We start from the raw sequence: 24149 nt of genomic DNA on the forward strand, positions 1-24149 counted from the left end.
GGGTTTGTCAAACGTTAGATTATTAAAGTTATTGACTGTTTTGTCCTTTGAACCTAACATATTCCACTGATCAACTAGTCTATTTCTTAGCCAATACCAAATGTTTTTGGTGATCGCTGCCTTATAATATAATTTTAGATCTGGTACAGCTAGGCCACGTACATTTGATTTTTTTTTTTTTTTCATTAGTTCCCTTGAAATTTTTGACCTTTTGTTTTTTCATCTGAACTTTGTTGTTATTTTTTCTAGGTCATTAAAATAGTTTTTTGGGAGTCTGATTGGTATATAGCGCTAAATAAATAAATTAGTTTAGGTAGCACTGTCATCTTTATTTTATTTGCTTGCTCTATCCAAGAGCATTTAATATTTTTCCAATTGGTTAGATCTGACTTTATTTGTGTGGAAAGTGATTTGTAGTTTTGCTCATATAGTTTCTGATTTTCCTTTGGCACATAGATTCCTAAATATTTTGTATTATCAGTAGTTACTTTAAATGGAATTTTTCTTTGTAACTCTAACTGTTGGATTTTGTTAGTGATATATAAGAATGCTGATGACTTATGTGGATTTATTTTGTTTCTTTCAACTTTGCTACAGGTGTGGATTATTTCTAATAGCTTTTTAGTAGAATCTCAGGAAAGAGAAGTTTTTTTTTTTTTTTTTTTAAAGAAAACAACAGTGTAACATTCCAAAACTCTTTGTAAGTCCTTTGGGATATATTGTATCTTTAAATAAATTATACTTTATTTAATATCTAAATTTTACATATTTTTTGTGAAGAAAAGTGAAAAAGATCATTAAGTAAGGCATTTTTAAGAACTCTCCACCCCAGTAATGCTAAAACAAACAAACAAAAAAAAAAAAAACCTCAACAACAACTAATAAGGCAAATGAAACTCAAAATAGAAACTTTGAAAAGTAAATTAGAGAAATCAAACAAAAAACCGTTATTGAATTCACAAATCTGGGAACTGCTTAATTTTAAGACTAATAAAATGGAAATGACACTAATTTGATAATATTATAGAAAATTGACCTAAATTACCAGTATAAAAAGTGAAAAAAATTCATAATAGATAAGATTAAACAAATTAATTCCTGGAAACTCTTTTACTTAATTGAATATACAGGGGAAAAAGTCCTTATGAATACAAAGCCATAAAAGAAGAACCAAAGGGGAAAAGAAAAACAACAACAACAACAACAACAAAACTGACCTAGATGGATTGGCAAGTGCCTTCAAATAGTCAAATAAAAATTAATTGTTAATTTTAAACACAAGAACTGATAATAAAAATAGAGCATGGCATTTTACCAACTTCTTCTGTGAGACAAATATAAGACATAAAGCACAGAGAGAAAAAATGTAGACCAGTATTTCAAATGAATATTTATGGAAAAATATTGAGTAAAACATTAAGAAAATGTAATATTAAAAATGTATTCTCTTAGTAAGTTGGCTTTAATTCTTTAATGAAGTTTTTCAATATTAGAAAAACCAAGCATAATACTGTGTTAATTACAAAAAATATTGTGATTATATCAGTAGTGTAGAGAAAGTTTGTGGCAAAAGACAGCATTCATTTATGTTGACACAAAAGAGCCTAGGAATAAATTGCTTAAAATAATCAGTACTTTTTTAAACCTGAGAGTTAGCATTTTTTTGTGATGGAGAAATGCTAGAGAGATTTCCATTAAGATCAGGGGCAATATAGGTTCCTTTTATCTCTGGAGTTATGAGCCTATGAAAGATTATTACCTTTGTCATTTGAGTTTTCGAAATGCTAACTTGTAGTAGTAAGATTTTAATAAGCTTAGTCAGAGAGGGTACAAGTTAATTGTTCTTTATAAATATGATTTACTTGGTTTAGACATTCAAATGAAAATTGACACAATTAAAGTAAATTAGTGGGATGTTAAAAAAGTTCTAGTCATTAGACATATTGTGTATTAATAAATTTAGCAAGGGGTAATAAAATTTCATTCATTATAATTTTCAAACTGCGCAAAATAGTTTTGGGAATTATGTTTCTTAGGAATAATAAGTACTTAGAGGAAAATGACTATAAACTACTTTTTAACTTAAGGAAGCAGAAGTGGGGAGAGATCACAGTTAAGATTATGGCAGTATAATAATGTTGATAGTACTTAAACTACAATTTCAGTGCAATGCTAATCAAACTGCTAAGGGATTACCAATTCAGATATGACAGAACCACAATTAGAATCACACAAGATGTAGAGGCAGCTATATTAAAAGGATGCAAATCTTGGAACACTGTATATAGTGAAAAGAGCAAAAGAACTGGATTTGGGCCAAAAATATCATACCCAGGAAAGTTAAGCATAATCTTAAATGAAAAAGAATGGACATTCAATGACTTGTCAGACTTTCAGGGTTTTGTCACAAAAAGACATGAACTTAATAGAAAATTTGACATAAGATCCAAGAGAAATTTAATTGTAGACATCAAAGATTAACACAAGACTTATTAAGGACAAACTATTTACTTTTTATTCATGGAAATGTAAGTCATATTTAAGGTTGTCATTAGTAATTGGATAATTTGAAAGAAAGATTGAGTTAAAGCTGAGAATGAGGCATTTCTAAAAAGCAAAACTAAACGGTAAAAGTAATTATTTTAGATGAATGAGTTGTGAGAGGAAAAACTGATACATAAATTAAATGAGGGAGAAGGACTTGTAGTTCTGGAACCCTATTTTCATTAGAGATGGGTTGAAGAGGAAGCAATACTATATATCTAGAAAGGTATAAAAGGCTTCTAAATTCAGAAAAAAGTAAGAGGGTAAGGATGATGAGGGGAGAGGATAAGGGAGGGTTTTTTTTGGGGAACCCTGCTTATATGGGTTAAAGAGAGAGAACATATACATTTAGAAAGGATTAAAAATCTTGAGAATTATAAAGGATGAAGAGTGTGAAGAAATAGCATAAGGAGGGGGTAGAGAAGAGTGTATAGATTAAAGGGAATGGAGTAATGTATGTAAATTAGTGGGAGTAGAATAAAGGGAGAGAAAGGATAGAAGGGAGAGATCCTTGGAAGAGAGAGTAGTTAAATAATAGAAAGGGAAGGGAAAGGATAGTAGTAAAGCAAAGGAATCAGGAGGGATAGGAAATAAGAAATGCATACAAACATAATAAAGATCAGGAGTAGAATTCATTAAATTAAAAAAAGGTAGTAATCATAATCCAAAAATTAAAGCTGAAATATATTTAATCAAAAAAGAGAAACAAGGAAATATGCTACATATGTGCCATCTTAATCAGTATTATCTTAGAGTATTTAAAATAATTAGACAATATAAGATTGGAATATTTCTGTGGTATAGGGAATGATGAGTTGATAGATATAGAAAAATTTGGAAAGATTTGGACTTAGAAAGGAAGATGTTATCCACCTTCAGAAAAACAGGACAAACAAGCATAGTATAGTCTTACATAGATGTATGTATGTATATATGTGTAGCATTATGGATATCTATGTATATGTATATCTATACATGTGTATAAATATATTTGTGCTTAATTATAACCTTGGGCAGAGGAAAGGGGAAAAAAGAATAAAGTAAAAAATGTACAGCAGAGAACAAAACTATGAGGAAGTAAAAAACAAACAAACAAACCCCATGGACTGCCTCTAAACACAATGTATAGTATTATTTAGGGTTTCTTGAAATGGAAATTTGTTTTATATTTTGAATTCTTTGCTATGTTCTGCTGTATACCTGGAAATTAGTTTTTTCTTTTTCTATTTTGTATTTAAGTTTGAAAGAAAGAAAAAGAAAGAGGAAGAAATTCTTTTATCAGTGGAAATTACACTAAAGAATATGATGACTTCCTTCCTTCTGGGTCTTAATTGCCTCCTTACTTTCTCATTTATAAAGTATTTATTTCTATGGTAAGATCAATGTGGCTGTTTTATAGAGGGCTGGCCCTGGAGTCAGAAAGACTTAAGCTCAGTTTTGGTTTCAAACACTTTACTGCCTCAATTTCCTCAACTTCATAAAATGAGGATATTGATATGCTTTTTCCAGTGTTACTGTGAGGAACAAATGAGAGAGTATTTCTACTTGATACCATGGATAGCCTATGATTGTCACTTAGTAAATGCTCATTTCCTTCCTTTCTATTGTTTCTCTGCTTCTGGATATTAAAAGTAAGATTTCCAGCCTTTGCATATGATAAGTCCCTTCTTCTTAAAAAGATTTAGTTTATTACTTTTTTCCTGTTACTTTTTTTTTTTTTTTTTTCACTGAGGTAACTGGGCAAGTGACTTGCCCAGGGTCACACAGCTAGGAAATGTTAAGTGTATGAGCTGAGATTTGAACTCAGGTCCTCCTGACGTCAAGGCTGGTGCTCTATCTACTGTACTACCTCGCTACCCCAGTTTATTAGTGTGTTATTTTTTTTTTAAATTTTTTAATTTTTTTTTTTTTAATTTTTTTTTTTTTTTTTTTTTTTTTTTTTTTTTTTTTGGTTTCCCAACCTCATTACTCTCTTGAGGATCATCCCATATAACAAAGTATAATAAACAAAACTATTAAAATCTTTTAAATTAGCCTTTATAGTAGTGATTTTTTTGTTAAATCATTTTTCCAATCTTATTTTTTGAAATGGGACTTTTTTCAGAGCCTGGCAGTATTCTTCTGGAGGGAATAGTGAGGTCTTATGTGGTCCTGATCTACATTATCTGGAGCCCTGCAGCTACTTGTTTCAAGCATCAAGCACTGGGTCCTTCAAGGATTTAATGGATGATATTGGTCATTACTTTCAGAATTTTTAATATCTTAAGCAGTCTGGTTTAGAGTGGGTTGTCTTTGTGGACACAGGGTCTGGGCTATACTGCTGCAAGCCCTAGTCCATGAAAATTGTTGGAAATCTTCTGAGTTGGTCTTATTCTAGCTAAAACCCTGCCTTAGTGCCTTTTTTGTTGTCTGAATTTTGACTTGAGTTGGAAAAAAATGGTTTCTCTTTGGATTTCTTCTGTGGCCTATAGTTTAGGATCTGTTCTTTAGATTTCACTTTACACTGTGGTTTGTAACTGTGTTTAGGATCCCATAACTGAAAGTGAGGGTTGTGAAATTAGACTTCATTATTGGCAAGTGTTTGGTTTGTATACTTATTTTATATATCTATATATCTGGGATTACATAAAAATTTCTAAGTAAAAAAGGATTGTAAATGGGAAAAGTTTTAAGAAGCCCTTCTCTTAGAGTAACTTTTTTATTTAAAAATCACTTAGAAATCACAGATTATTTCGGAATGTCTTTGATCTTTTGGTATTCCAGGAGAATTAGCTATAGAACAAAAATGTGCATAGTGATAGTAATATTCCCTGTAATAAAATGAACTTTTCTTGCTGACTATGCAATGATCACATGGATTTAATGGAATTACCCGAAATGGAGAATTTGGCTTCTCTTCATTCACTGTTCTCTCTCTCTCTTTCTCTCTCTCTCTCTCTCTCTCTCTCTCTCTCTCTCTGTCTGTCTCTGTCTCTGTCTCTGTCTCTGTCTCTGTCTCTGTCTCTCTCTCTCTCTCTCTCTCTCTCTCTCTCTCTCTCTCTCTCTCTCTCACACACACCCCCCCCCCAAGTTAGCATTATTCAAGTGTGATTTTTTTTTTTTTGATACCAGATGCTTTGCTATTACTTCATAAAATCAAATGATATTCAGGCTGAGAACTGGTCCAAATCACTTGCAAGATTGTTTATTTCTTTGTTACGAGAAGAATTTTTCTGAGCAAGTCAGTTAAAGAGCATGACTATTGTATTAGTCTTTAAGTGGATATTTACTCCCTTCTTGAACTAATAACTTTTATTAATAATGACTATGCTTTACATAGGTATACTTTTGTTATTAGAGCTTTTTTGCCCAGTTTTAGAATTGCCATTTCCATTTTATGTAAATTTTAAGAAAGAAAAAATAAAATCATATGAGTTTATAATTTTTATTGCTTAATTCTCTTACATGTACTGTATTTAATAGGTTATACAAAGCTCTTAACTTCTTCATCCAGGCATCCTAAAGAAACATAGTCTTTAAGAGGGAGACTAATTTGAAAATAAAAGAACTTTGCTTTCTTTTAAAAAAAAAACTTAAAAAATTAGATTTTAATTATTTCTAATCAATGAAAATTTATTTTATTTTTTTTTAGCCCCCTCTTCCCTCCTGATTCATTAAAATTGACCTCTTGGCCAATTGTAAATGATAACTTGTTTCTGAACAAAGCTTATTTTAACACATGCTATTTTCTCTGTAAGGCACATTGCAGCCTTCTTGCTCTTAGGAGTACTAGATAGTACTTTAGCACTAAGCATGAGGGATGTTTTAAATGGTGAAATTTACAACAAAAAGCACAAAAAATGCAAAAAATTGTATTATTAAATAGACCTGAAAAAGGATACTTGATAATATGGGAGCTAAAACAAGAATTATTCTGAGTGACTTAAATTTTTCTCATGCTGTGCATGTCTGTGAAAGCACCAGGTATATTGATTTGAGGTAACATAAGTTTTAGTGAATAGGTAGATTGGCACATACATAATCTGTGAATCATGAAATTTGACTGGTAATATTAGTGAAGTCAACAACTTAAGAAGCTTAAGCTCTGGGTATAAGAAGAAACCAATACTATTCATCCTTCAAGGAACTCAGTCAAATACAACAAGCAAACAACAATGCATAAATGATACATACAGGATAAACTAGAGATAATCTCAAAGGAAAGTCACTAAACATTAAGGGAGAATAGGAAAAACTTCTTGTAGAAGATGGAATTTTGCCTGACTCTTGAAAGAAGCCTGGGAAACCAGGTGACGAGAAAAAAAGACATCCAGATATAGGGGCAAGCCATTGAAAATACATAAGACTTTGGAGATGGAGTGTGATTTAGGTATAAGAAAATAGGAATGGTAGTCTGGGATCGTGTTGTGAAGATCTTAAAGGAATAGAAAAGGCAACAACAAGGGCGAGAATATATCATTTTGACAGATGAATGGAAGATTTTTTTGGAGTAGGCTAGGCTTGCACTAAGATGACAACTGTTTCAGAGGAGAAAAGGGGATCATATAGGAGAGATATTTTAAAGGAAGAATTTATAAGATTTGGCAACATTGGATCTGGGAGATAAGAGTAATTGTTGGGGATGACAATGGGTTAAAAGCCTGGGTAATTTGGGGAGATGGTGGCATACTTGACAGTAATAGGGAAGTTAGGAAGAGTGGAGAGTTTTTGGGGAAAGTAATATATTTTTATAACAAGTTTTGCTTAAATGCACTTTTGGCATGTGTAGCCTTGTTCATATATTTTTGTTTATATTTCTTCCATTTGTGATAAGGAATTTACCACTCTTCCCCCCCCCCCCCAACCTTTCACTTTTCAGATATTGTTTATACTTTCAAGTAGGTGATAGGAAAAAAAAATTTTCCTTTTTAGTACTACAATCTTTTTAGTGAAAAATTCACTCTCAGTTTGCATTATAAGTTCCAGAAAAAGAAAACCAGCAAATTCTTGCTTGTGGTGGTCAGAGTTGGAAGTGACTTCTGGGATCTAATTCTGTGATCCTCAAGTAACAATTCTTCTCAAAATTAAGGTGATCTCTTCTTAGTTGTCAAGTCCTGTGCCTCTTCTTAAAATCCTCATTTTTCTTAAAATCTTTTCAGCCTTTCAAATTGTTAATCACTTTTTCTTTGGTACTCTTTTCTCTGGATTTTCCCCACACCAGCTTTTCCTGGTTCTTTTACCTATCTGTCTACTCCTTCTCTGTCTCTTGGCCAGTTCTTGTTCAGGTTACTTTTCTAAGTGTTCACAGAGCTTTGTCCTGGGACCTGTTCTCTTCCTCTATACTAGCTCCCCATACATTTAACAGAGTTTCTGTGCCATTGATTCTCAAATCCACCTTTCTTTCTCTGGTCTCTAAATTTGCATTTCCAACTGGATATCTAGTAGAGAATTAAATGTCATATGTCTTTCTCCTAGACTATATCTCCCAATATGACCTTTTTTGTTACAGTAGAAGACATCACCAATCTTTCAGTCCCTTAGGCTGACAACCTAAGAGTCATCCTGGACTCCTTACTCTCTCATTCCCGTATCCAATCTGTTGTGGATTCAACATCTTTTCTTTAAATCCCCTTCTTTCCTCTGACAGTTTTGGTGGTAAGGTTCAATTCTTTCAGTCATGTCTGATTCTTTTTTATCCCATTTTGGAGTTTTCTTGGCAAAGAAAAGGAGTGGCTTTTTACAGATAAGAAAACTAAGGCAAACGGGGTTAAATGACTTGCCCAGAATCACACTGCTAATAAGGGTCTGAGGCTGGATTTGAATCTGTGTGAGTCTAAGTCTAGTATTCTATGCATTGTACCACGCAGGTGCCTAATGCTTGCACTATTGCAATACTCTGCTGGTGATTTTACCTATCTCAGGTTTTTTCCCACTATAGTCCATTCTTTATTTAGCTACTAAAAGTCATCTCCCTAAGATGTAAGATTGATCATATCACCTCTCTACTCAAACTCCAGTGGCTTCCTATTATCTCTAGGATCAAATTTAAAATCCTCTGCTTTATAAAGCCCTTCATAGCCACCCCCCTCCTATCTTTCTAGTTTTCTTACACGTTCCAACTTAACACATGTTTTTCAATCCAGTGACATTGCCTCTCTCGTCCCATGAACAAGACACTTCATCTCTTTGCTTCTGGGCAATTTCTTCCTATGTATGGAATACTCTGCTTCTTCATCTTAGCCTCCTGATTTCTTCAGCTTTAAAAGTATCAATAAAAATCCTATCTTCTATAGGGAGATTTTCCCAACTTCTCTTAATTCTTTCTTGTTATTTATTTTCTATTTATACTATATGTAACTTGCTTATATGTATTTGTTTATCATCTTTCCCCATTAGATTGTGTGCCTTTTGAGGGCAGAGACTGCTTTGCCTTTTTTTGCATTGCCAGTGCTTACCACAGTTCTGGCATATAGAAGATGCTTAATGCATGTTTTTTGATTGTTACAGTCCAACTGATCTCCAAATTAAAAAAAAAAAATCTTTCCTAAATATATCCAACAAATCATCATCCATTTTCTACCTGAAATTAAATAGGGAACTCCTGCCTATTGTGGCATTTTACTACATTAATATTACTCATATACAGCTTTTGTTATTTTAATAAAATGTGTACTATTTTGTGGAGCTGTGAAATGATCCAACTATTCTGGAGAGCAATTTGGAATTATGCCCAAAGGGTTATAAAACTGTACATACCCTTTGGATCCAATGGTGTCTATACTGGGTCTACATCCCAAAAAATATCATACAAGAAGAAGGACAATATGTGCAAAAATGTTTGTAGCAGCTCTTTTTTGTGGTGGCAAGGAACTAGAAATTGTGCGGATGCTCATTAGGAATGGCTGAATAAGTTATGGTATGTGAATGTAATGGAATATTATTATTTTATAAGAAATGATAAGTAGGCTGATTTCAGAAAAACCTGGAAAGATTTTGAATTCATGCTGAGTAAAGTGAGCAAAACCAAGAGAAGCTTGTTCACGATAACAAGATGATTTTATGATGATCAACTGTAATGGACTTGGCTCTTCTCAACAATGTGATGATTTAAGGCAATTCCAATAGACTTATAATGGAAAGTGCCATCCACATCCAGAGAGAGAACATGGAGACTGGATTGAAACCTAGTGTTTTCAGTTTTTTTGTTTGTTTTCTTTCACATGAGTTTTTTCCCTTTTGGTCTGATTTTTCTTGCACAATATGACAAACATGGAAATATGTTTAAAAGAATTGCTCAGATTTAATCTATATCAGATTGCCATTTTGGGGAAGGGGAGGTAAAAGAGGAGGATAGAAAAATTTGGAACACATAGTCTTACAAAGAGGAATTTATGTGTATTAAGAAAAATAATACTACTGGAATTTTAAAAATAACTTTTTTTTTTAGCAAATTTTGCTAAAGTGTACTTTTGGGATATGTAACCTTATTCATACATTTTTGTTTGTATTTCTTCCAGTTGTGATAAAGAGTTTACCACGCTCCCCCCAAACTTTCACTTTTCAGATATTGTTTATACTTTCAAGTAGGTGATAGGAAAAAAAATTCACATAAACTTTCCATTTTATAAACTCTTCCAGCTCTAAATATGTAATCCAATGACCTATTAATAAATATATTATATATTTTCTTTACTTTAGCTTCTGAAGCCCTTTATTTGAGAGTTGTGTGCTCCTGGACAGGAAGAAAGGATGTTTGTGTGTACAACATTTTTTGTTGTTGTTATTTTGTTTATATGGATTTTAGTGATTTCAGTTTTAAAATACTTAAGAGGTAAATATGGCTTGGTTAAACACATACAACTATTATACATTTGTTGAGTATTTTTTAAATTGTTATTTGTCCACTTCAGAATTTGACACAGACCTAAGGGTAGGAGAAATTTACCTTAGATTGTATTGATAAAATTTGAGAACTTAACTTTTCTTTAAAAGAACCATTTTTGTGAAATGGTTCTATTTTTACTGTTGAACTATATTTTCCCTTGTGTCACTTCTGTCATTGTTCATATAGTCTACCTTGGAATTGGGAGTTTAATTCCTATCAGAAATTCTACTTTTAAATTTTTATTATTCCAGCTGTTGATTTTTTTTAATAAAGTTTTTTATTTTCAAAACATATGCACAAATAATTTGACATTAACCCTTACATAGCCTTGTATTTTAGATTTTCTCCTCCTTCCCCCCACTCACTCCCCTAAATGGCAAGCACTCTGATATATGTTAAATATGTTAAAATATATGTTAAATCCAATATGTGCAAACATATTTATACAATTCTCTTGTTGCACAAGAAAAATCAGATGAAAAAAAGAAAGTAAATGAGTAAGAGAACAAAACACAAGTGAACAACAATAAAGAGAGTGAGAACGATATGTTGTGATCCACATTCGGTTCCCACAGTCCTCTCTCTGGGTATAGAGGGCTCTCTTCATCACAAGATCATTGGAACTGGCCTCCATCATATCTCATGGTTGGAAAGAGTCACGTTCATCAGAATTGATCTTCATGTAATAGTCATGTTGCCATATACAATGATCTCCTGGTTCTGCTCATTTCACTTAGCATCAGTTCATGTAACTCTCTTCAGAATCTCTGAAATCATCCTGATCATTTCTTATAGAACAATAATATTCTGTTACATTCATATACCTTAACTTATTCAGCCATTCTCCAACTGATGGGCAACTACTCTGTTTCCAGTTTCTAGCCACTATAAAAAGGGCTGCCACAAACATTTTTGTACATGTGGGTTCCTTTTCCTTCTTTAAGATCTCTTTGGGATATAGAACTAATAGAAGCACTGCTGGGTCAAAAGGTATTCACAGTTTGATAACTTTTTGAGCATAGTTCCAAATTGCCCTGCAGAATGGCTGGATCTGTTCACAGTTCCACCAACAATGTATTAGTGTCCCGGTTTTCCTACATCCCCTCCAACATTCATCCTGGTTTTTTCCTGTCATCTTAGCCAATCTGAGAGGTGTGTAGTAGTGTCTCAGAGTTGTCTTAATTTGCTGATCAATAGTGATTTAGAGCACCTTCTCATATGATTAGAAATAGTTTTAATTTCTTCATCTGAAGATTGTCTGTTTCTAACCTTTGATACATGGAGAATGACGTAAATTCTTATAAATTTGAGTCAATTATCTTTATAATTTAGAAATGAAGCCTTTATCAGAACCCTTAAATGTAAAAATGATTTCCTAATTTATTGCTTCCCTTGTGATCTTGCCTGCATTGGTTTTGTTTGTATAAAACCTTTTTAACTTAATATAATCAGAATTATCTATCTGGTATTCAGTTATGAGTTCCATTTCTTCTTTGGCCACAAATTCCTTCCTTCTTTACAGATCTAAGAGGTAAAATATCCTGTGTTCTTCTAATTTGCTTATAATATCACTATGTCTAAATCATGAACCTATTTAGATCTTGTCTTGGTATGTGGTGTTAGGTATGGATTGAGCTCTAATTTCTTCCATATGGTTTCCAATTTTTCCAGCAATTTATGTCAAATCATGAGTCCTTATCCCAAAAGCTGATGTCCTTGGGTTTATGAAACACTAGATTGTTATAGTTATTGACTATTTTGTCCTGTTGTTATTGACTATTTTGTCCTGTAATCCTAACCTATTCCATTGATAGACTGCTCTATTTTTCTTAGCCAGCATCAAATGGTTTTGATGACTGCTGCTTTATATTATAATTTTAGGTCTGGCACAGTTAGGCTACCTTCAATAGCATTTTTTTCATTAATTCCCTTGAAATTCTTGACCTTTTGTTCTTCCATATAAATTTTGTTGTTATTTTTTTCTAGGTCAGTAAACTAGTTTCTTGGGAGTTTGACTGGTATATCACTAAATAAATAGATTAGTTTAGGTAGTATTGTCATCTTTATTATATTCGCTCAACCTATTCAAGAGCACTTGATATTTTTCCAGTTGTTTAGATCTGACTTTATTTGTGTGGTTTGTAGTTGTGTTCACATAGTTCCTGATTTTCCCTTGGCAGATAGATTCCCAAATATTTTATACCATTGACAGTTATTTTGAATGGAATTTATTTTTGTATCTCTTGTCAGCAATTGCATTAACAGAACTATTTAGATTATCCTTTGGAAGTTAAAGTTTTAGGTAAAATTTTGGAAAATATTCAAGGATTAAGCCATTTGGCCATCCAGCAGTGATTATTTACTCAGCAGTATGAGGAAATGTATCAGTTTGGAACCCTCAGTTTTTTGGATAGAATTTCATTGTGTTCTTTTACATTTGAATGCCTCATAATTATTTCCCAAGAGCCATTTATTTTTCTAATTACTTTGAACAGCCTCTGCTTTACAGAATGCTTCAAGCGATTTTCAGGAAATCAATTCAAATGCACAGCTGTTTGAAACTTTTTCTTAAGTTACTGTAATTCTCCAGTGACATCCAAAAACACTTACTAATTAGCCTGTTTAATAATACCTCATAGAAGACAGCAATCAAGCCTAGTGGATAAGCCACTGGTCTGGAAGTGAAAAGATCTTAGCTCTAGCACTTAGTCACAGAAAATCTAATTACAACAGAGACTTGACATTTTAGCTCTGGATACATTTTTGTTGCCCTTATTACTTAAAAAACAAACAAACAATACCAATAAGAACAACAACAGAAACACAAAACCCAGCTTTTTTGCCATTAAGAAACACTGACTGTGACCACAAAGATTAAATATAACTATTGTTCATCCTTTATACTCAAAGATGACTAGTAATATGATGTGGAAAGTCAAGATACAGAGGGTTTGACAGTGGTTGACTAATCCAATATAACCTCAGAAGGCTCTACCACAGATGGAGCATAAATAGTTGAACATTTGGGATGGAGATTTCTCTAGATTCGTGCATAGTATGTTTCCATTTTGCCACTGTGATTTTGCTTTGCTCTTAGAGCACAGCCCCTTCTCTGATGCAGGTTATGCAGTGCTAGGTGATCCTTTATGTCTCCCATGAATCACAATTGATACTTAAATTCTTCAGAGAGACCCTGAGAATGTCCTTGTATTGCTTCTTCTGACGTTTGTGTGAACACTTTATTTGTGCTAGTTCTTTGTAAAATAATCTTTTAGATAAGTGTACATTTGACATCCCGGCCCGTTGGAATTGTGCTCTCTGCAGTAGAGTTTGAATGTTTGGCAGTTCACCTTGAGAGAAGAGCTTAGTATTCTATACCTTATGGCAGGTAACCATCAGAATTTTCCCAAGACAATTCAGATGGAATCAGTTCAGCTAGGGCTATGGCCCAGATTTCATAGACATCCAACAAAGATGTCAGCACAATGACTCTATAGATCTTCAGTTTTGTATGCAGCCTAATGCCTCTTTTCTCCCATACTTTTTTTCCAGGGCTCCCAAATGCTGAGTTAGCCCTGGCAATGCGTGTGTCAACTTCATCATTTCTGTGTACATCCTTGGAAAGTAAGTGAACTTACCCTTGATATTCAAAAGAAATCCAATATATTTGAAAGAGAGAACTCAGTAGATACTGCATCCAAATAGTGCTAAGTGAAACAAGGTTAGCAAATGAAGGCTAGCTTACTACAGTTAGAGCTAGATCCATGTTTCTCTGCAAGGTCTGCTATAACGAGTGCTGTGAAGCTGGTATAGTCTTGTAATCAGTTCTAATTTAGTCAATAAGCTCGTATGCCTACCCAAAGAAGTGAACCACAGGTTCATGACACTTGCAGAAAAGTACCATGCCACTATCTTCAAGGCCTATGCTCCTACCATGATGAATCCTGTTGAAGTCTAAGAGAAATTTTGTAAAGATCTGGAGATCATCATCATCAATATGCCAAAAGAGGATGATATTGGTCGACTTTAATAACAGAGTCAATCCAGACTTATTAGGCATGGCAAAGAGTACTTGGAAAGAAAGAAATTGAAAACAGCAATAGCAGTGGTTACTTATTACTTAAAAATTGGGCATCTTGCAGTCTTCTCATCACCAATACTGTCTTTTACTTAACTAATTGTGTGGATATATCCTTGAAATAAGCACTCAAATTTAATAAAACTATATCATTATTAGGAGAAGAGACAGGCTGTAAGAGTGACAACAATAATGTATATTTATGTACAAAAAAAAAAATCAGGGTTTGCTGCCCAGAAAGCACATAATAAATGCTTTTTCAACTAAGATATCTACAGTGCTTATTACAATGCCTGGCATGTAGTAGGCACTTAATAAATGCTTATTCCTTCCCTCCCTACATCCATCTTACAGATTTATTGATTCCCTGAGAGGTCAACCCAAAGCTACTAGGAATCTGAGTCCAGATTTGAATTCACATGTTTCTGACACCAGGCACATCTCTAATGTATTAATCGCTTGTGTTTTGAAAGTGTAATCAGTTTTCTGAAATTGCAAATATATTCTTCCATAGAAGCATAGAAGCCAGTCCACAAACAAGGTGCTTTAGTTCCTGGACTAGCTTGCAAAAAAAAAAAAAAAAAAAAAAAAAGAATGAATGAATGAATAAATTTTTGTTAATTACTTATTATCCTCCAGATACTGTGCTAAAACAAACAAAACTGTTCCTACTCTTAAGGAACTTAGGTTCCATTAGGAAAAGGCAAAAAATACAAGGGAGTTGAGTGGCTTGGAAATGAATGACCACATGTTACATGGAAGTCTGGTTATGGGCAAGATAAAGTGAAAGCTGGTCCTTCAAAGCCAAGTGATCTCACGGACAGATGGCACAGTTTGGAAATGGCTGGTGCTGCCTTGGGGGAAGATAATGTAGAAGCTCACCTACCAGGATCCCATAGTATCAAAGCTCAGTAATCTCCTAAGCAGAAGAAACAGCCTTGTTCTCTCCCAAATAATAAAAATTAATAAAAGATTTGAAGCCAAAGATGAAGAATTACTATCATAAGAGTACCAAAGCCTCATACTTCTTAATTTCATTGAAAATATTGATATTATGTAAGACATCATCCTAACTTTTCTGGTTTCTGAGAGACAAAACTAAAATGAAAACTCTTCATGCTGAGAACTTTAATTAGACCCCAGTCCATCAGTTTTGAATTTGTTTGCTAAAGATACACAGAAGCATAGAATTCCTTTGATATCATGGATTCTGGAGTATTTTTTTCTTTAACTTTATTTTTTTATCTGGAGGAAGGAACCAGTTTAGCTTTACTTATCACTTAGTTGAAATAATATGAAGTATATACCATATTATACTTTTTTTGTTTTTATTTTTTATGGATATCTATATGCTTAAGTTATATGAAATTATTTTTTATTAATTTGTTGTTTTCATGTTACCAACATTTTCCAATCCATATTTCTCAAAGGGTCAGATTCTCTTATGAATAATGAAAAATGGGGAAAAAGTCATGCAAAACTATGTACCACATTGAAAAAACAGTAATTAAAGAAGACAAATAAACAAAATAAAGTAGCGTGGCTGGTTACTCCTTCATCCTGAAGCAGACTTTTTTTTTTTTTTTTTTTAACTGCCTTTGCTTTAACTATAAATACTAATTACACTTTTTCCACAGACCCCTTTCTATATTGGTAGTCTTTAAGCTCTATAAAGAGGAGAGATGCCATCACACATATCATTTTTGGGTCCATTTTTAACCAGTATAATATTATGGCAATGTTTTGATTATTTCATAATTTTTGTATTTTCAGTTTGTTATTGAAGCTATTATAGGTATTGTTTTCCTGGTTCTGTTAATTTTACTTTGCTGTTTCGTCATATTCATATACTACAGTTTAACCATCTTCTTAATAGACTTTTTTTTATTAATTATAAAAAATGCTATTCTCTTTTGGCAATACAAACTTGCATTTATTTATTTAGTTTTTTTGGGGGGGCTGAGGCAGCTGGGGTTAAGTGACTTGCCCAGGGTCACACAGTTAGGAAGTGTTAAGTGTCTGAGATCACATATGAATTCAGGTCTTCCTGACTTCTCTATCCGCTATTTCTATCTACTGCACCACCTAGCTGCCCCAAACTTGTACTTATTTTTTTAAAAATGCGGGCAACTGTATTATATTAAACAAAATTAAAGAAAGAAGAACTTAATAGATGCTGGAACTGGTTCAGTATGCTTTTGATTGTACTATTAATAGTAACTTTTTCAGTATCACTTTGGACATCAAAACAAAATTTAGTCTCAACTGCAGAGTTAAGACAATTGGCCTACAACATTCTGAAGGATAGCCCACATCAAATTAAAATGTAAATTGGGAAATATTTAACTAAACAAATAAACAGGAAATATCGATAATGTTAATTTCTGGTCAATATGTGGTCTTCAGGAATCTTCATGAGAGATTTTGTGAACCCTGTTTCTCTTGAGTTTGCTACTACTGCTTTGTCGTCTCATTTTATCCACCCCCTCCATCAAATCTGGGAAAAAAGAAGTAAGTCACCTTTGTGTGCCTCTCTCTTCCCTAGTTTATCCTCTTCAAAATAAAAAAAGCTGTCTGAAAGGCTTGCTTAGATTGGTCTCTCAGGGAATCAATAAATTTGTAAAATGGATTTGGAGAGGGGAGAAATAAGCATTTATTAAATGCCTTCTATGGGTCAGGCATTGTAATAAGCACTGTAGGAATATCTTAGTTGAAAAAGCATTTATTAAATGCCTACTATGGGTCAGGCACTGTAATAAGCACTGTAGGAATATCTTAGTTGAAAAAGCATTTATTAAGTGATTTCTGGGCACCAAACCCTGAACTTTTTTAATACAGAAATACAAAAGTAAAGATATTTTTTGTCCTCAAAGATTTTAAGTTCCAATTGAAGAAATAATTTGGGAATGGGAATTGATTGGGGTTGTTTTGTTTGGGGAGGACACTGGAAGGATGGGTGGAGCCTTAGGGAAGTTGAGAAATTATTTCTAAGAGTTTTAGCAATATTGTTTTGATTAAGATTCCAGAACTAGGAAGGATGGAGAAAGATCATCTGAGGCAGGAAGGGAGTATTTTGCTCAGAGAAGTGACTGGGGGTAAAAGAGAAGTAATTCTGGGGCATTTAATTTTCTTTCAGAGATGAGAAGAAATAACTTATCTGATATGGGCTTACTGTCAGATTTCCTCTGCTTCTTTGCTAGTAGCTCTCATAATGAATATTGGTTCTATGCCTTTCCTGTATCCCAGCTAGAATAGTAGAAGATTCATGTGTAATTGACCTTTATCTTTTCTCCTTCCCTGTTTGCCTACTCGCTCCTGAATTAAATCCCCTATAATTTGATATTTGAATTTTTTGGTGAATAATTTAACAAGCATGCTTTTTGGAAATACATGCCCAATTAGTATTTTTCTTAGTTTTTTCCCCCTTTTAGGAAACTTTAAGAAACAAATTCCATTAATTTAGGAAGAATAAAATATTTTTTGTGGAATTGTGACATATGCTTTTAAATTATTAAGTTAACCAGTTTTACTGCTCTTTTATGGTTTTCTTTAAGAACTTCCCCCCTCCCCTAATAAGTTATCTAATGAAAACAGCTGTTGTTGATTGACTTTTTTTTTCTTTTTGGAGAGTGCTCCTTTTATCCTTGTTCAGTTGCATGCTCTGTAGTTTATAATTCACTCTGAATATCAAAAGATTATATTATCAGTTCCTACAACAGATTCTTCACCATTTCCCCTGTGTTGTTATTCAATTGTCTGACTCTTTGTGACCCCATTTGAAGTTTTTTGGGCAAAGATACTAGAGTAGTCTGCCATTTTCTTCTCTTGTTCATTTTACTGATGAAATCGAGGCAAAGAGGGTTATATGACCTGTCTAGGATCACATAGCTGGTAAATATCTGAGATCAGATTTTTTTTTTTTTAATAATGGCTTTTTATTTTTCAAAATACATGCAAAAATAATTTTTTAAAAACATTTCACCCTTGAAAAACCTTGTGTTCCAAGTTTTTCCTCCCTTCCTCTCCCTTAGACAGCAAGTAGTAACCTGTTAAACATGTACAATTATTCTGTACATATTTCCACATTTATACAAGTGATCCTATAATATAGGTTAAACATGTGTACAAGAAAAATCAGATCAAAAGGGGAAAAAATGAGAAAAAAAAAAGCATCCAAGCAAACAACAATGAAAAAGGTGAAAATACTATGCTGTGATCCACACTCAATCCCTACAGTCCTCTCTATAAAGGCACAGGGTTCTCTCATCACAGTGAGACCAGAGTTTTTGAACTCAGAAAAATTAGTCTTTTTGATTCCAGACTTGGCATCCTATCCACTTGCTACCTAGCTGCTCCGTGTTCCCCCCCCCCCCCCCCCCATAAGCTAGTTGGATTTCTTCTTAATTATTTTTGCTTGAGCCAACTTAAATACCATGAAAATTCCCTTAGATATACCATTATTGCAGATGTTCTTAATTTTTTTGGTATCATTTTGAACAACTTTGGCAATTTGGTGAAGTCATCAACACCTGCTCAGAATAATATTTTTAAATGCTTAAAATAGGATACATAAGATTACATAGGAAACCAATTATATTGAAATAAAGACATAGTGGTTTATTTTTTTCCTTTCCCTCATCCATTCTTCTACCCAGGAATGTGTGTCCAAATATTATAATCCTTACAGAGTTAAATTTAAATGTGTTCTATATAGAATCTTTAAACAGTAGTGTTTAAAGATTCTATATAGAACACATTTAAAGTTAAATACATTTAAATTTAAACACCCATTTAAACATAATAGTTTTTCTGCTCAAAAGTTTTTTGGTAGATCTTCATTGGGAAATGTCTAAAATGCTAACATCTTTAAATAGTATTCAGTGCCTTAAATAGCATGGGTGGTGGTTCATCTTTTCTGCCCCATCTCATACTGTTTTCTTCCATGTAGTTCTTCAGTTAGACTAAAACCTTCTTTGGTCATCCTAATGTGGTCCTGGGTAACTAGCTGGGTTTGGCAGAGAAAGTCTGAAGTACTAATAAGTTATAATGCTCCCTGAAGGAAGAAGGGAGAGACACTGATGGGATCAGCTCAGTTTTATAATCCCAATCCTGTGGAAATCTTGAGAGACCCCAGAAACCAGAAAGCCAAGTTATAATGTCAAACTCCTCATGTTCAGTTTCTCCTATAAATCTGTCTATGACATGCCATTTTTGCTGAATCCTTTTGCTGGGGAGTTCTGCCTCATGTTATCTATCTTCTTCCCTTTCCCCCCCATCATGGTATCTTTCTCCTTGTTATAGCTAACTCTTTTAGGGTGCTAAGTCCCTTTTAGGGTTAGCCTGTCAACTCATGTGCAATTCCCTTCCTTTACTAACTCTTTTTGGGCTTCATCTGCTAAACTTTTCTGTGGATTTAGCCTCCCTGTTAATGGCATACTTCCACTTCATGGTATATTCCCTTTCTTCTGGTTAATTGTGAGTTCCACTGGGGAACTTGCCTTTTCCCTTATTAATTGTTAAAACCCCCTTCCTTGCTAACTAGATGCTCTCCCAAATGTATTTCATATTTACTACTCTTGATGTCTGTTTTATCTCTTACAAGGCCATTGTGAATTCTTCATATGTGTCTTTCACTTTGTATTTCAAACTAGGAATTGCCACCCGGACTTCATCATTTGGTGCCAAATCTCATAGACCCCCTCCCCTTTCCTGTTGTTATTCACACTCCACCCCACCCATGCCTTGAATGTAAATTATTTCCCCTCTTTATTGAATCCTTTCCTATTTGTCCCTTAAAACCTAATTTAAATGCTATCTCTTCCATAAAATCTTCCCTGATCACACTTTCTTCCCTAATATTTTTCCTATTTAACCTCATTGCTTTTATTTTATATCTACTTCTGTATTTGAATTAGTAATGAAGACCTTTCTCTGCTTATGTAATCCAACATAGTCTTTGTATGGAGAACTACTAAGCTACCAATCAGTGATGATTGGTATTACTTCAAATGTGTACACTAAGTACTTAACCAAAGTTACCATATAACTAGATAATTTGGTGGATAGGGCACTGGATTTGACTTCAAGAAGACCTGAATTCAAATCCTGTTGAAATTACTGATTTCATTTATTATGGAAAAATCACAACCTGTTTCTGGCCTAAAAATTCTTATCTGTAAAAATTGGGACAATAATAGTACTGATCTCAGAGTGTGTGTGAGCATCAAAGGAGGTAATATTTGCAAAGCCCTTTGTAAATCTTAAAATACTATATAAATGCTATCTATTTTTATTACTACCTATAATAGTGTATATTCCAGTTATCCCAAGAGTTGGGGCATTTAAAAGCTATTATAGCTTTTAGTACATTCTGTATGAGCAGGATTCAATTTGAAAGAAGCTTTTACATCAAATATATTTAGTTTTTTTCCCCCAAAAAGATTTGGAGGTTTGATATTTCTATTTTTGAATGAGTCTCAATTTTAAGTCTAAAACAATTTGTTTAAAGGAAAGAGATCTTGCAGAGTTAAAAAATAGACTTCAATCAAGGATGTATTTTTTTTTTTAAGGGTCTACTATATTGTTTAGAGCTAAACAAGTATCAGAATTCACCAAGGAGAAAGAAATTATTTATAAATGAAATGAAATGTACCAACACTATTTGTAATAGCAGAATACTGAAAACATCTATGTCCCTAATGATTAGAGCATAGGCAATAAGCACTTACTGAATGCCAAACAGAATACAAAGTCAGAATACAAAGAAAGGAAAAACCAGTCCTTCCCTCAGGGATCTCTCAGTCTAATGGGAGACAACATGCAAATAACTATGTGCAAACAAACTACATAAAGAATAACTAGGAAATACATAGAAAGGCACTGGAGTTATGTGAAGTTGAGAAAGGCTTCCTCTAAAAGATCTGGACTTGAAGGAAGCCAGGGAAATAAGGACATGAAGAGGTAAAGAATTTCAGACATGGGAGATAACCAGAGAAAATGGCCAGAGCTGACAGTTGAGAGTGTGTTGTTCATAGTCTCTTTACTCCACATACACACGTGTGTGTGTGTGTGTGTGTGTGTGTGTGTGTGTGTGTGTGTGTGTGTGTGTGTGTGTAAAAATTGGAGGGTGATCAAATAGGGAGAAGGTGCTGATAGGAAGGGGAATCATGAGAGGTTCTTGTAGAAGGTGAAATTTTACTTGGGACTTGAAGAATGCTAGGGAAGCAAAGATACAGAGTACAAAGAAGGAGAACATTCCAGATGTGGGAGGCAGCCAATTAAAATGCACAAGAATTGGAAAATAGAATGTGTTGTGCAAGAAAGAGTAAGAAGGACACTGTCACTGGATTGTAGACTACATGGATAGAAATAAGATGTAAGAGGCCTGGGAAAGTATGAAGGAGCTATGTTATGAAGGACTTTAAAAGCCAAATAGAAGATTTGATATTTGATCCTAGAGGTAGTAGGGAGCCACTGGACTTTATTGAGTAGGGTATGGGCAGCATGCTTAGACCGTGCTTTAAGAAAATGCCATGGGTTGCTTAGTGGGAAGTGGGAGGGGGAAGAGACTTGAGACAGGAAGACCAATCAGAAGTCTACTGCCGTTAGTTAAAGTGTGAAGTGATAGTGGCAGCTGTGTCAGAGGGCAGCAGATTGGATTTGGGGGGTGATCATGAGATTGATCTGAGTTGTGCACTTGGATGACTGGGAAAATGTGGCACCCACAACAGTAATAGACTAGTTGGGAAGAGGAGAGGATTTTAGGGGAGAGATAATGAATTCAGGATAGTTTAGGTAAACTCTTTTATAGGCTACCTCTTCTACAAGATCTTTCCATGACCACCTGATAACCTTCTTTCCCTTTTGTAATTCCTCTGTATTTATATTGGTCTGTATAGTTGTCTCCTCTCTGTGTACTGTAATTTTCTCAAGCTAAGGGCATATTATTACACCATGATGAATGATATATAAAGAATATGAAGAAATAAAATTGGCACATAGTGACTACCCTACTCATACCTGTAAATAATGGAGACAAGATGAACTGAGCTTCTGGGAAGCTCAGAAAATTGGATCAAATGTACTTTATATGATATGATACATACATACATACATATATATATACATATGCATATATGTGTATATATATGTATATGTATATGTATACACACACAGTTGTAATGATCTAAATGTGTATATATGTGTGCTTACTTAACTTTAAAATAATCTTTAAAAATCACAAAGTAAGGATAATGCCTCCTGCTGATTCTTGCTTCTTGTGTATATCAAAAATTTCAAACCATTTTTCCAGAGAGCCTGAGAAACTTGGCTTGGAATGGATCCCAGAGTCCCTAGTCCAGACCATCCCTGAAAAACTATCTCTTAAGAGCATTTATGAGATGGTCATTCTGAGATTGAAGACTACTAGTGAGTGGGCACCCCCACCTCCTGAAATGTTCAGGTCTGTCACTAGACATCAGGAAGTTTCTGCTTACATAAGGCCGGAATCTCTCTCTCCCCAGCATCTTACCTCTTGCTCTTCTTCCTGAACTCAGGGGGCATACAGGGCAACTCAGATTCCTCTTCCATGTTCCTGTTTTTCAGATATTTGGAGACAGCTTCTTGAAAGACTTCTGAGCCTTTCCCCCCTCCCTTTGCCTCTGTCCTGCCTCAGATTCTCTGCAGACCTCTGATCTCCAACTGCTTTTTACATGTTTCAGACTGGATGTTCAGTAGACATCTTAAACTCCCTATGTCCAAAATGGAACTCATCTTTTCCCTGTTCCTTCTCTCTGCTCTTCAACATTCTCCATAACTGTAGAAGGCAACACAATTCTCCTGTACCTCAGGCTCACAACCTAGTAGTTATGCTGAATTCCTCACGACTTCTCACCCCCCCCCCCCAATCAATTTGTTAAGAAGGTCTATTGATTCACCTTTGCAATATTTCTCTCAAATATGCTGCCTTCTCTCTTCTTACTGCCTGCATTCCAGTGCAAACCCTTATGTTGGTGGGGCTGCTTGCCTCTGGTGTCTCCATTCTAATCCCTCTTCCATTTAGTTGTCAAAGTGATTTTTCTAAACAAGTCTGATCTTGTTGTCCTTCTCCTCATTAAACTCCCATGATTACATAATGTTTCCAAGAGGGAAATACAGAATGCTATGTTTGATAATGTTCAAAGTCCTTCATGATCTAGTCCCCTTCTACTTTTCCATTTTTCTTAAACCTTACTCCTTGAAACAGTGACACTGGCATCCTGGCTATTCTACAAACTAGATACTCCATCTCTTGGCTCCAGGTATTTTCTCTATCTGTCCTAAATGCCTGAAATGCTTTTCTTTCTCCTTTTCCCCTCCTCAACTTTGCCTACTGATCTTTTAAGTCCCAACTAAAATCCTACCTTCTATCAGGAGCCTTTTCCAACTAGAGCTTAGCACTGTGCCTGGCACATAGTAGGGGCTTAATTGATTTATTGATTGTTTAATTCTTTTCCTTGTTAGCTCCTTTAGGGCAGGAACTAGTTTTCATTCAGTTTGTATTTGATTCTTATCATTTATCACAACACTAAGCACTGGGTTTAGTGATTAATTTATGTTTGTTGATTGACATTTCATTCATTGAGCTTCATGAAGCTGTAGCTTCAACAGCAGTAACATTGTTTC

The 24149-nt window shown here is 34.0% G+C and overlaps 1 protein-coding gene across 1 annotated transcript in view; it reads left to right on the forward strand.

Annotated features, from left to right (window-relative positions):
- The window catches only part of NCOA3 (nuclear receptor coactivator 3), a 195584-nt gene that overhangs the window by 116031 nt on the left and 55404 nt on the right, over positions 1–24149 (forward strand). Inside the window, exon 3 of the mRNA XM_074288548.1 lies at positions 13961–14032. The gene's annotated coding sequence lies outside the window, so the exon portion shown is untranslated. The remainder of the gene's footprint in view (positions 1–13960; positions 14033–24149) is intronic.

The sequence above is a fragment of the Sminthopsis crassicaudata genome, chromosome 2 (genome assembly GCF_048593235.1).
Source record: "Sminthopsis crassicaudata isolate SCR6 chromosome 2, ASM4859323v1, whole genome shotgun sequence".
Classification (NCBI taxonomy): domain Eukaryota; kingdom Metazoa; phylum Chordata; class Mammalia; order Dasyuromorphia; family Dasyuridae; genus Sminthopsis; species Sminthopsis crassicaudata.